At 46.1% G+C, this 13,714-nt stretch overlaps 1 protein-coding gene across 3 annotated transcripts in view; it reads right to left on the reverse strand.

Moving 5' to 3' along the window:
- Nucleotides 1-13,714, reverse strand: part of LOC137620967 (putative sodium-coupled neutral amino acid transporter 10) — a 287,910-nt gene that overhangs the window by 130,674 nt on the left and 143,522 nt on the right. The gene's annotated exons all lie outside the window — the stretch shown is intronic.

Consider the following 13,714-nt stretch of genomic DNA (forward strand, 5'->3'; position numbering starts at 1 on the left):
ATTAAGAAAATAAAACAAGGTAACAAGTAAGAAAAATTAGGATGTTATGAACAGAAATAAATGAGTTTTGACAAAGGAAAAACTTATCATGGGTGAAATTCGTAAGAGTTACGAACATATGCAGTAAATAACAAATTAGACAAAATAATTTCAAAATTACTATATCTCTGTAAAGTTCTTATTGGCTTCTATAAAAATTAGGTCTGCATCATCTGAAATTTCAGAGATGTATTTTCCATCAAGATGGAATATTTGTCACTGGTCATTCTACCACAAGTAATGTGTATGATTTTGCTTGACCAACTCTAGGGTGACTTAAAATAATCTTATTCCTCCTATTTATTTGGAAGGAAGACCATTACACTACTGCTTCTGTTTTTATAGTTCTTAATGCTGGTTGAGAGAGATATACCCGTCCAAGTAAGACACTACTGTATATACTTTTTGCTGGTCATGGTTTAGACAGAAACGCTGGCTAGGATTAACTTGTTATTTTCACAGAAATATGACAAAGCTACTCCTTGCAGGAAAAAAAGTTGAAGGAAACATTCAAATCTAAAAAGGTACACGGTTACAAACAAGTTATTCACAACCTGTAAATGCTTGGTATATATTTTATCTACATGAACAGAACTAGGCTATATGAATTATCTGAGATGAAAACTTACAATATTTATTATTAGATCTTAGTTTCTTTTTTAACCCCTTCACTACGAGGCAGCGGATCTGCTTTAAGTACCTATATACGAAATTTATCACAATCAGATATACATGCACACTTACTCTATAATACCCTACCTTTCCATGTGTAGATGTTTTACTGCTGATTAGACAATAAGCTTTTCAAAAGTTTGCTTTGTTTTAAGATATTTCCTTCTAAACACCCTGAATATTCTTTCCATTCATTGGGAAGTGATTGCAATAATTTCTCAGAAACTTTCATACCATTTTACTCTAAATAATGGTAAAGCACTGTGATTTTGTGTAAAAACACTTAATATTCATTGAAGTGACTATGTTATTCTGAAATAATTCCATGATAAATAGCAATCAAAAGATATAGAACTACTGTACTTGTCAGTAATGATGGGCTTTACATTATACAGAAATGTAATGAAAATATCCATATCCACTTGTTTCCTTTGACACAAAAGTATTCTATATGTATAATTATAAGGTACACAATAAGTAAAAACTTACTTCTGATGACAAAAGGAACATATTTCTGCAAAAAAGAGAGAGAGAGAGAGAGAGAGAGAGAGAGAGAGAGAGAGAGAGAGAGAGAGAGAGAGAGAGAGAGAGAGAGAGAGAGAGAGATAACTATTTCATTAGACAAAAGATTCGTTTGTTCTTCTGTCGGTCCACCTTGGGTTTGAGACACAATGAACTGGATAATTTCTGTTTTGAGTGTTTCAGAGGCTTAGAAATAGAAAATGCGCATGCAAGAACATGACAAATACTGTTTAGAGTGTCAATAAATGAAAATAATGACAGTAGGCTAACTTTTACTCGTTAAAACAAAGAACAATACAGTACTAATATGAAATATATTACTAATATATTATGTATCTAAAATATCAAAAGAGAGGAGAATGAGGAAAAAGACTCCCCTACTGGGTGATAATCTCCATCTCCGTACACGCAGGGGCTACTTATCTCAATCATGGCAACGTTCCGCCCATCTCCTATAGAGGTGGTTCCCCCGGAACTTTAACCCGTTTCCAGACAACCAGAAGAATCTGCATCAGAACCATCGCAAGAGAAGGTAAGACCTCTTCAGGACGACAAGAACCTTCCAGACATTAACTGCTAGAGGAATTCCTACAGCCTCGTATAGAGTCTAAGGATTCAAAGACAGTGCCAAAAAATGCCAAACCGAGAGCAGTTCTCCAGCAAGAGAGCGCTCATGGAATCTCTCCAACAGCAGGGACGTCTGCAAGCGATGTACCTTCAGTTGATGACCTCGACTCACCTCAGGCTCCAATGTGTGAGCTTGGAGGTGGAAGATGAACTGGACTTCAAAGATGACTACCTTACCAGGGCAGCCAGTCCAAAGTTTAACTCTGAAGCAGAACAGGAGTCGGAATACGCCTTCTAGCCTGCATGAGGGCCACCAATGGGTTAGCTGAAACAGAGACATCACCTAAGGAGTGCAAGGACACTGTTCTTGACCATGTGTATGGCACCCAACATCCTTCTAAGGTCAGTGCAGCCTTGTCCTGGTCGAAGGGGTTGATGGCAGCCAGGAAGAAGGCATTCTCCTAGATTGCCATCTCCTCTAGTTCATCCGAGCAGACTCGTCCTGAAAGCTCCTCCACCATTTGTACAGCAGAGGAGATATTATGAGGTCTCAGATAAGCCTCTTCCGGCTTTGCCTCTGGGCTCTCAGCCTCCTTTTCGGTGACCGAGATGCTAAACAAGGAGAAGGTAGCGAAGTACGGCATGCAGGCTACTTTGTGACTGTATCTGTGGGTCACCTTGTCAGAACTGAGGATTGGTTCAAAGATTCTACGAGGAGATCTATGAAAACCCTCCTTTTATCAGGCACCAGGACCATCGAGTTACTCGCTCACCAAGTGGTTAACCTGTGGGAAAATGCGATACTTACGTGACGGGATGCAGTGATCGATAGGTTCACAAACAGGTCCCGCAAGCTGAGGTTTCTACGCTCAGAAACTCCGCCTTGGACAGCTCTTTCTTATTCAAGCCGGAAAAAGTCAAGAACGGCTGAACGATGGAGGAAGTCCAATCAAGACTCCCTTCTCCATAGGGCCTTAACATCCCAGTCTTACATTAAGGCCCCCCCCAACCACCACCGAAGAAACCGCCACAAGTCACCAAACCCTCGACCAGTATAACAGCAGGATCCTCAAAACAGGTGTCCAGGAAGCCCTTTCCTGCAAAACACCCAGAGTTCTAGACCCTCCACAGGAGGAAAAGATAGCAAAGGGAGAGGCCAAGGACCACTCTCGCTAGGGACAGCAATCCTTCCCCCACCAATGGGGGGGATACCTGCAATGTCGCTAGTGGCAGCAGCACGGGCCCAAACCCTGGACAGTCTCAGTGATTCGTTGAGTGCATCGCGTCCGTTCATTCAATCTCTCCCTCCACTAACTTAGGATGTAATACCATCAAGCTCCTACGTGAAGGGATCCACAAAAGAGCTTGCCCTCCGGGCCGAAGTCCAGACCATGTTGGAGAAGGGAGCTCTCCAAAAAGGTCCTCGAGACAGCTCCTCAGGCTTCTTCAGTTGACTCTTTCTTGTGAAAAAGGCGTCTGGCGGCTGGAGACCAGTCATCGACCTCACAGCTCGAAACAAGTTTGTTCTACAAACTCTGTTCAGCATGGAGACAGGAGACATAGTCAGACATGCAATAAGCCCACAGGACTTCATGTGCACGCTGGATCTCAAAGATGCACACTTCCAGGTCTCACTCCAACCGTCTTCAAGGAATTACCTCCGGATCATACATGAGAACAGACAATACCAGTTCAAGGCGTTATGCTTCGGTCATTCCATAGCAACCCAGGTACTCACGAGGGTTTTCGCCTTAGTGTCATCTTTGGCTCACAAGATCAGGATTCGTCTCCTAAGATACCGCGACAATTGGCTGATACTAGCAGACTCGGTGGCAACCCTTCTTCACCACCGGGACAGACTGCTCGAGTTTTGCCAGGATCTGGGGATAGTGGTAAACCTCAAGAAGTTATCTCTGCTTCCCTCTTAGAGACTAGTATACCTTGGTATGATAAACAAAACTAACCTACAGAAAGTCTTTCCATCAGACAACAGAATACAAAGGCTGAGGGAGGTAGCAAGCCCCTTCCTCAGACGAGAAGAGCTTCCAGCCCAGCAGGGGTTACATCTCCTGAGTCACCTGTAATCCCTGGCCTGTCTAGTGTCCAATGGCTGCCTCAGAATTCAATCTCTTTAGTGAAGGCTAAAATCCAGGTGGAATCAGAACACCAATTCCCGGGATACGTTTGTCCCCATGGGACTAGAGCAGCTGACGGACTTTCAATGGTGGGTTGGCAGACAAGAACCTTCACATAGGGACAGACCTTCTCGTACCTCCTCCGGAATTGATACTCTATTCTGATGAATCGAAAGAAGGGCGGAGGGCCTACATGCTACACCACATGGATTCTGGGCTTTGGTCCAAGTCCGAAAGGTACCAGCACATAAATGTCTTAAGGAATGAGGGAAGCCTTCCTAGCTCTCCAATAGTTCCTGGCGGGTCACTCTGTGATGCTGAGTAGCGACAGTTTTGAAGAGCGACAACACCACAGTAGTGGCTTACGTAAACAAACAAGGTGGTACCTTTTTGCACCCCCTATGCCATCTATCAATGGAGATGTTAAGATGGACAGAAGAAAACTCGGTGTCCCTAACAGCAAGTTTCATTCCAGACAAGAGGAACATTCTAAACAGAGCAACTCAGATAGTGGTCTTTGAATCATCTAGTAGCAAACAAAGTCCTGGCTTTGTGGGGTTCCCCGACTGTGGATCTGTTCGCGATGTCCCTGAACTTCTGGCTCCCGTTCTACTGTTCCCCAGTCCCGTAACCTCAGACCCTGGCAAGATGCATTTCAACATCGGTGGGACAACATTGACGTGTACGCCTTTCCTCCTTTCTGTCTGATGAGAAGGGTGCTCAACAAGACCAATGCATCCAACAACCTATCAATGACACTCACAGCTCTGCTATGATATCATGCAGAGGGTTTCCGGACCTTCTGCCACTCATGACGGAGATCGCAAGAGAACTCCCTCCCCCGACTCGCAAGAGAACTCCCTCCCCCGACACAATTAATTCAAACAGCCATACATTAACATCTTTCACAAAGCAGCAGCTTCTCTTCGTCTTCATGCCTGGAGACTATCCAGCTTCCCCTCTCTCTGAGAGGATCTTTGTAACAATTTGCGAGGAAGATGGATGGATACCTGCGAAGATCTTTGGCTACAGTCTACCAGGCCAAGTGGATTGTCTTCTGTGGTTGGTGTCATGGAAGGGGGGTGGCGGGATGTTAACAAAAGCAAGCCTGAAGTTTCTCAAAAAATTATCAAAAATATGCCAAAAATAATGAAAATAGCAGTTTTTTGCAAGGACATACCGGTACGTCTATGGGGGTAAAGGGATGAGTTTTGTGAAAAGTACCAGTACGTCCTTTGGGGGTAAAAGGGTTAATATACGTGTGTGGCGACCATCGTCCACAGACTCCACACACTGGCAACAGTCCTTGTAGCCAATTGCCATAACTTCGTGGCAAACAATAACGTGCAGCCAATTCGACTGTCCAATCATTTAAGCGGTGGTCATCATCATCATCATCATCCTCATAAAGGAAAAACTCTATTTTACAGCCGGGTCATCAACGCTCAAAATTCTATATATATACATATATATCCGCAGTCTAATCCTATATTCATTGTACGGTCCGGGTCGTCATCATCAAGCTATTCATATATACATGGCAGGCAAGCAACACCTTCAAGGCCAAAATTAAACTCCAAAGAGTGTAAAGGAGGAATTACGGCCTGCAATAAAAAAGAAAAATGCTTACGAACACTCCTAGCTAACTAAAGTATCGCACTATAATCAAAGATAAATAATAAACTTTCTATCATTCACGATCACTTAACAAAGATAAATGAAAACGCTACTTACGCTAATACAAAAAAATAACTTCCAAGCCGGCTGGTCTATGAACAAAAAACATACAACCGACTCCTGCTACAGTCAAATAGAAAATGCTTTAGCCCAAGACATCACCACCCTAACCTAGCTAAAAAAGTAAACAAACAACTTCAATTACACCAACAGTCTTTCCCATTACAAAACAATCATTACGCTAACTACCCCTCATTCGGCGGCGTGCACCGCGGACACACACACACACATACCTGCACCCGCTCTCTCTCTCTCTCTCTCTCTCTCTCTCTCTCTCTCTCTCTCTCTCTCTCTCTCTCTCTCTCTCTCTATTGCGATTTGGCAAACTAAAGAAAATAAAATAAAAATTAATCCTCCACAGGGGTATCTCTACCCTCGAGACCATTATTCCATCAATAGCAGAGTTCCTTGTTTACCTTCAAGAGGAAAAGCTAGTCTCTCTCTCGGCAGTAAAAGGCTACCGCTCAGCCTTAAGCCTCGCCTTTAGGCTGAAAGAAGTTTATATTTCCTCTTCATTGGAGTTGTTTCTCCTTATACAAAGTTATGAGCTTACTTGCCCCCAGTTGAAAGTTAAACCTCCTTGGAATGTGGTTCGCATCCTTTGATCTTGGAAGGGTGCTCCATATGAACCATTACTCCAGACAACAGATAACCAGCTCACATTGAAGACAGTGTTCCTGCTCGCTTTAGCTTTGGCCAAGAGGGTTAGCAAACTTCATGGTCTATCCTACGACGTCCCCCATTCAAGAGTATGGGGGGAGGTAACACCCAGTTTCGTCCCTGAGTTTATTGCAAAAACTCAAAATCCTGGAGCAGCGGATCCTAGATTCAGGCCCTTTTGGATTGGGAGTCTTCGTTCTGTGACCAATGATCCAAATCAACTGTTACTTTGCCCAATGAAGAGTTTGAGGTATTACCTTAAATGCACTGCAGCAGCTCACCCCCGAGTGTCAGCACTCTTTGTCAGAACGGGGAAGATCAAAAGGAAGGTCACGAAGAACAACATCTCTACTTAGATTTGAAGGGTCACAGACCGCGCATTGAATCCCAACCCTCCTGCCCCTCGTCAACCTAAAGCTCCAAGATGTTAGGGGCCTTGCTACATCCGTGTTTAAAAGAAACTACTCTATGGCACAGGTCCTACAAGCTGATGTGTGGAAGCGTGAAATGACCTTCACCGCCCACTACCAGGAACATGAAGATGTTCTCCATTGGTCCTGTGGTAGCTGTGCAAAAAGTGGTTTTATATGCCTCAGGCTCCTTGATGTTCAAGTAGCAAATGGTTGGGGGCATAGGTTACCTAGAATTAGTATGGGGTGAATGTTAAAAATGACTGGCTCTTTCTTTTTTTCATCTTCACCTCTCTTGGAGAACAGCACCAGGTGGGATTGGGTAATGTCTATGGTTGATGCTAAAGATTCCTATTTATTTACTGTAGGAGAAATCATACCTAGACAGTCACACTGCTAGTATCACAAGCACATAGGTTACTCAGTCCACTATCCATGTGTTGCACAAAGTTTTAGCGAGGTGTCAGGGTTTCTCTCAGCTAAGTGCCATGCCCATATGGGAAAACCCCAGGTCAAATGCCAACCCTGTTAGTTTGGGGTTCCACTTTCCTAATGGGTGAGCCATCCCTATAAATAGCGAAATGGTTTGTATTTAGTGTTGGAACAAATGACAAATTTGGAAGTAAAGACAGTCCCCAACCAACAAACACAATGGGGACCGAGAAATCGTTTGTAGCTTGCATTGTTTGTAAATTATTTCTGTACAAGTACCCATAGGGTTAAATTTTTCCCTACGGTATGCATAGCCTAACTCAGATGCCTACGAGTTTCAGAAGTCAACAAATAGTCCCCTTTCATTCAAAAACAATACCAAGTTATTACAAATGAGGTTTGACTCAATTTATTACCTTAAATTACTGTATATAATAATATAAAGTATGTTGTTATAAAAAAAGAAACATACAAGCGACCGTATGAACGTGCTACATTTGTATACTACCATAGTGTTTACGTTACCCAATATTATGCTAAAAATGAAAATATTGGAAGTAATTTGTAGTTTTCCTTGCATACAAACCTGGAGCTATTTATAGGGGTACTGTACTACTTTTGGCGCAGCTGAAAGGCGAGACGAGACAATTTTAGTGAGCGATAATTACCACATCCGCTAGTTAGCGGGTGGGGGTGGGGTAGCCCAGCAACAACGCTCACTCACACCTCTCAGCTGAGTAACCCTTTGCTTTCTGACAAGACTTACTGGGGGACAGGGTGGTGGGCCAATTTGTATAAAATAGCTCCAGGTTTGAATGCTAGGAAAAATACAAATTACAGTACTTCCAAATTTGTCATATGATCCAGCGCAAATACAAACTCCGCTTTTATAGGGGTGACTTACTCTTAGGAGGGAGGAAGTCCTTTCCAACTGGCTTTGGCTATGACCCGGGTTTTTCTCTACTTCAATCCAAGATCGAGAGTAATAGGAACCCTACTCTCGCTAAATTCAAGTGCCGATATAGGGTAACCCATTGATAACGGCCTGCAGAAGCTTGCGTGTCAGAGCAACTAGCAATGTGGCTTGTGTTTAACGTAGGAACTCGAGTACCCTCCCTCAAAGAGATATTGTGGGCATATCAAAGTATTATTACTCTACTTAGGAGGCACAAGGGAAATGAGTCTTACCTGCAGAGAGGCGAGGTCTGCTTGCTTGTACCTGGTTGAGGACTTTTTTCATCAGACAGAATGGGGTAAATGCGTACGCGTCCAGGTTTGCCCACCGTTGTTGGAAAGCATCTGGCCACAGAGCTTGGGGATCCAGGACTGGGGAGCAGTATAATGGGAGCCTGAAGTTTAGGACCATTGCGAACAGATCCACAGATGGGGAACCCCACAAAGTCAAGACTTTGTTGGCTACTAGAGAATTTAAAGACCACTCGGTGCCCACTATCCGAGTCGCTCTGCTCAGATTGTCTGCCAGCACATTCCGTTTGCCTGGAATGAAGTGTTGTCTTCTGTCCATCTGAGTATCTCTACTGCTAGATGGCACAGCTGCTCTGAGAAGGTACAACCTTGCTTGTCTAGATAAGCCATTACCGTGGTATTGCCGCTCATCAATACCACGGAGTGCCCCGCCAGGAACTGGTGGAACTGTTTGGGGGCCAAAAAGGCTGCCTCATCTCTTAAGAGATTTATATGTTGGTACCTTTCCCATTGGCCAGAGATGATGTAGTGCAGCAAGTGGGACCCCCACCCTTCTTTAGATACATCTGAAAAGAGCATCAATTCCTGGGGAAGAACGAGAAGACCAACCCCTTTATAGAGGTTTGGATCTGCCAGCCACCATTTGAGGTCCAACTGTTCCTCTTGTCCTATACAGACTAGACAATCCCTTGAATCGATGGACTGATTCCATTGGGATTTCAGGCACCACTGGAGGGATCTCATCCTGAGGCGACTCTTGGGAACTAGTTGGGCCAGAGAGGAGAGGTGACCAAGCAGGGGAAGCCAACTCTGCGCCAAGAGCTCTTCTCGCCTGAGGAAAGTCTGTGTTACCTTCCTCAGCCTCTAAATCCTTTCGTTCGATGGGAAAACTTTGTGCCTTTTGGTGTCTATTCGCATGCCCATGTATACCAGTTCTTGAGAGGGAAGCAGATTAGACTTTAAGGTTTACCACAAACCCCAGATCCTGGTAAAACCTTAGAAGCTCGTCTCGGTGGCGAAGAAGGACCGCCTCTGAGTCTGCCAGAATCAGCAGACAGATGCCAACTCTGTGAGCCCAAGATGACACTAGGGCGAACACTCTCATGAAGACCTGGGTGCTGTGCAAAGATCAAAACACAATACCTTGAACTGGTAATGCTTCTGGTCTAGCATGAATCTTAGATACTTCCTGGAAGACAGATAGATTGGGACCTGGAAGTGTGTGTCCTTCAGATATAGAATGCACATGAAGCCCTGCAATCTTACTGCTTGTCTGACCGTGTCGGCCGTCTCCATTCTGAACAGGGTCTGTTCGACAAACCTGTTCAGAGCTGAGAGGTCAATGACTGGTCTCCAGCCTCCAGACGCCTTTTTCACAAGAGGGAGTCGACTGCAGAAGCCTGGGGACCTGTTGAGGACCTCTTGGAGAGCGCCCTTCACCAACATGGTCTGGACTTCTCCCCGAAGGACCAGCTCCTTTGCGGATCCCTTTTGCATAGGAGTTCGAAAGAAGAGGCACTCGAGTCAGTGGAGGGAGAGAGTGAACGGGTCATGATACCTTGAACAAATCACCTTGATTGCTTAGGGCTCGGCCCCGTAATGAAGCTACTTCTGCCAGCAGCTCTCCAGGCATCCTGCCACAGGTGGTCGAGTGGGAGGATTGTCCGTCCTTGTGGAATCGGTCTCGGCCAGATCCCCTCTTTCCTTTGCCTCCAGGAAAGGATTTCTTGCCTCAAAAGGCCTGTTTAGAAACCTTCTGACCCTGTTGTTTTGGGTCTCTAGCCCTTTTCGCCTGCAGTTTCGAAGCTGGTTTTCTCTGTGGTTGAGAAGTGTAAGGCCTGGTATCAAGACCTTCTGGATGAGGGAGTCCTGACTGGACTTCCTCCACTTCTCTGCCACCTGCTCGACGTCTTCGAAATTGAAAAGAGAGCTACCTTCGAAAGGAGTGTTCCTGAGTCTTGCCACCTCGGCCTAAGGGAGTTGCTTATGTAATCTTCATATGAAGGCATCCCTCCTCTTCAAGATGGTGTTGGCCCAGAGGTTCACAACTTGATGAGAGAGGAACTCGATGGTCCGAGTACCAGACAATAGGAAAGTCTCCATAGACCTCCTTGGTGGACTACTGAAACCAGTCCTGGGACCGGACCAGTTGTTGTAAAGAAACCAACCAGAAGTCGAGCCACGAAGTAGCCAGCATGGTTGAGTATCTCGGAGGCCGAGAACAAGACAGGCAGTCCCATAAGCTTCTCAAAGGGCGTGCCCCTCGAGAGTGCCTCTATGGAGTGGTCGAGAGGCAAAGTAGGGAGAGACTCACCAAGGATTTCATAGTACCTCCTCTGGAACACATACAGAGGAGGGAGGAGCTTGGAGGATGAACTGGAACGGAGGGAAGAAGAAGAAGAACCAATTGCCTGGAACACTGCCTTCTGTTTGGCACTCCTCAACCCCTTTGATCAGGGCAGAGCTGCACTGGCCTTTAGTGGTCTCTGAGTACTATTAAACTGTCTAAGGCTGTATCCTTACCATCAAGAGGGGCTACCAATGGATCTGGCAGCCCATTGATGGAACGAATGCAGGATAGCACCTGCCAGAAGGCATGTTCAGACTCCTTCTGTTCATCCACTGTTAGCCTAGGGCTAGCGGCAGCTGGCAAAGCGTCATCCTCAAGATCGTTTTGCTCTTCCACTTCCGAGCTCTCACCCATAGGAGCCCGGAGTGGGTCAAAGTTATCATCAGGATAAGCCGGAGACAGGACAACTGCCGTGGATGTACTTGCTTCCCCTTGCCTCTCAGGCAGAGGGGGGCAGAAAGTCTGGCCTAGGATTTGGGGATGGTAAACATATCCTTGGGTTCCCTGTGCTGAGGTAGGAGTTCCTCCATCACCGAGGGCCTTACAGACTCAGCTGGTCTGCAGGAAGGATGGGAATCCGCAGAAGTAGGAGCCACGTCACATTGGGTCCTTAGGCACTATCTCGACCGGGATGGACGTAACGAGTCCCTATAGAAAATTGCCCTGTCATCCTTGGGAGGGGAGGGAGGAAACCTCTTCCTCTTCCCCTTAGGTTTGGCCTGTGGGACCTTGAACTGAAAGGGGCTACCTTGTAGTTCTGGCACGCTCTCTTCCCGAGGTCTCTTGCGTGGAGAGAGAGGCTTCTACTTGCAAGAGGGAACCACAAGGGTGGAGTCTTCAGAACTCCTCCTAGGGTCGGATGGAGGAGAGGCACCGGGAATGAGAAGTGGCAACAAAGGAATCCTAGGAGTGCCTCCTATGGACTGGGAACAGGGAGTGACCCCCGTCACAGCATGCCGCATTACGTCAAATAATGCTCTCAGCCATGGGGGAGTGGCGGGCTAACGATGAGCTGGAAGGGAGGTGCCTAGGAAAGCATGGATCCCCTTGGGAGAGGGTCTGCTCGTTGTCGAGTGAGCAACTGCTGCCTCTGGGTTGGTGGAGGCCCAGGAGATTGAAAAGGTTGGTGGAAATCTCTCCTGGCAGGAGGTTTACCCTGAGGAGAGAAACCTTCTGCAGCCAAAAACTGAGGGAATTTCTTCCAGTGATGAAGCAACCACCGGGGTCAGGTGAGATGGGTTCCGCGAGGAAGGAAAATCGCAGGAACATTCTCTGTCGCATGACGCCAACATGTCGCGTGAGATTGCTCCTTCATGAGGTGCTGGTCTGTTGCGTGGCGCAGCACGAAACTGAACTGGAGCAAGAGGAGGAAACCCAAGGAGAGGTGCTGCCGTAGAGCATGACTCAAGGTCGCGCGACCCATGGGAATCATATTGGCGAGAACCTTGAGGAACCACGCCACCGAATCCTGGAGGAGGATGGATACCTACAAGACGCGTGCTGTGAGAGCCCAAAGGCTCAACGTAGCGCCAGTCACGAAAACCGGAAGGATCCACGTGATGAAAGTCCAAAAACTCTCTGTCATGATAGTAAGACTAAACATGACGAGGGTCACACGAGCCAACAGGCTCAGCGTAACCGCACAAACCTGAAGGATTCACGCGATGGGAGAGAGAAAACTCCTTGCTACGAGAACCTGAAGGCTCAGCGTAGCGACCAGAACAAGAGCCCCCAGGCTCGGCGTAACCAGGGTTGGGAGGCCCCAAAGGGTCAACGAAACGGGAAACCGAAGTTTCCCTGCCACGAAAGCCTGCGGGCTTAACGTGACGAGAGGGACTAGAGCCTGGGGGCTTGGTGGTAACCAGGTTTGCGAGACCCAAAGGGTCAATACAACGGGAAACCAAGGTGCCCTGTCACAAGAGCCCGAAGGCTCAACGAGACGAGAGGCACGAGAGCCCGGGGGTTCAGCGTACCAGGGTTACGAAACCCTGAAGGGTAAACTCAATGGGAGACCGAAACCTCCCTGCCACGAGAACCCGTAGGTTCAACGTGACGGATGGCACGAGACCCCTAAAGGCTCCCTGTAACCATCGTTACAAGAGCCCCGGAGGCACAAAGGTCTCCCAGCGTCACAAGAACCCGAACTCAACATGGTGAGAGCTCCAAGCGAGCGATCAACCCAGCCCTAAAGGTTGATCGTCACGAGACACTAAAGGGTCAACATGAGCAGAGCACATAGGTTCAAAAAGACGCCTCCCCACAGCCTGAGGAGTACCCCTATAATTGAGGAGGGTTTGTATTTGCACCGGAACATACTTACTGTATCTGTCTATTTCATGAATACTTTTGGTAGAGTTACATAAAATGCAGATGGATAGTTTACAGGATTACTGTATTTTATTTGCTGTTGTTTGGACCAAAGGAGTAGGGTGTTGGCTGGCATTTGTATTGTTTTGATTTGTCACAAAAATCGTGATCAGCTGAGGTGACGCATGCAAGCTCGCTCGCTCACTCACTCATGTCATATATATAAACACTATATTACAATACATTTTACTGTAAATATTGGGTAAAGTAAACAATAAAATACCATAACATACTTTTTAAACCCTTTCTTAAGTTTAGTGTACAATACTAAAATATTCATTTGTAAAATAGTACTGTAATGCACTGCTGGGCAAAGTATACATTACAACGCAGTAAATATCATATTTTCATTATGAAATAAATTTTTGAACATAGTTACCCGGTAGTTATATATATAGCTTACGTCCCTGACGTCACGGCAGAAATTTCAAAACTAGCGCCAATCGCCGACTGGATAGCCAGGTGTACAACCTGTGCGCCCTCCAGTGAGGTACCTGGAACCATTCCATGATTCCTCAGATCTTTCATGCCTCTAGTCTATAGAGGGGAGGAGGGTGGGAATTTAATTACCGTATTTCCCGTGTCATAAGACGCACCTTTTTTCACGAAAAATGTCC

The sequence above is a fragment of the Palaemon carinicauda genome, chromosome 2 (assembly GCF_036898095.1).
Source record: "Palaemon carinicauda isolate YSFRI2023 chromosome 2, ASM3689809v2, whole genome shotgun sequence".
NCBI classification, from domain to species: domain Eukaryota; kingdom Metazoa; phylum Arthropoda; class Malacostraca; order Decapoda; family Palaemonidae; genus Palaemon; species Palaemon carinicauda.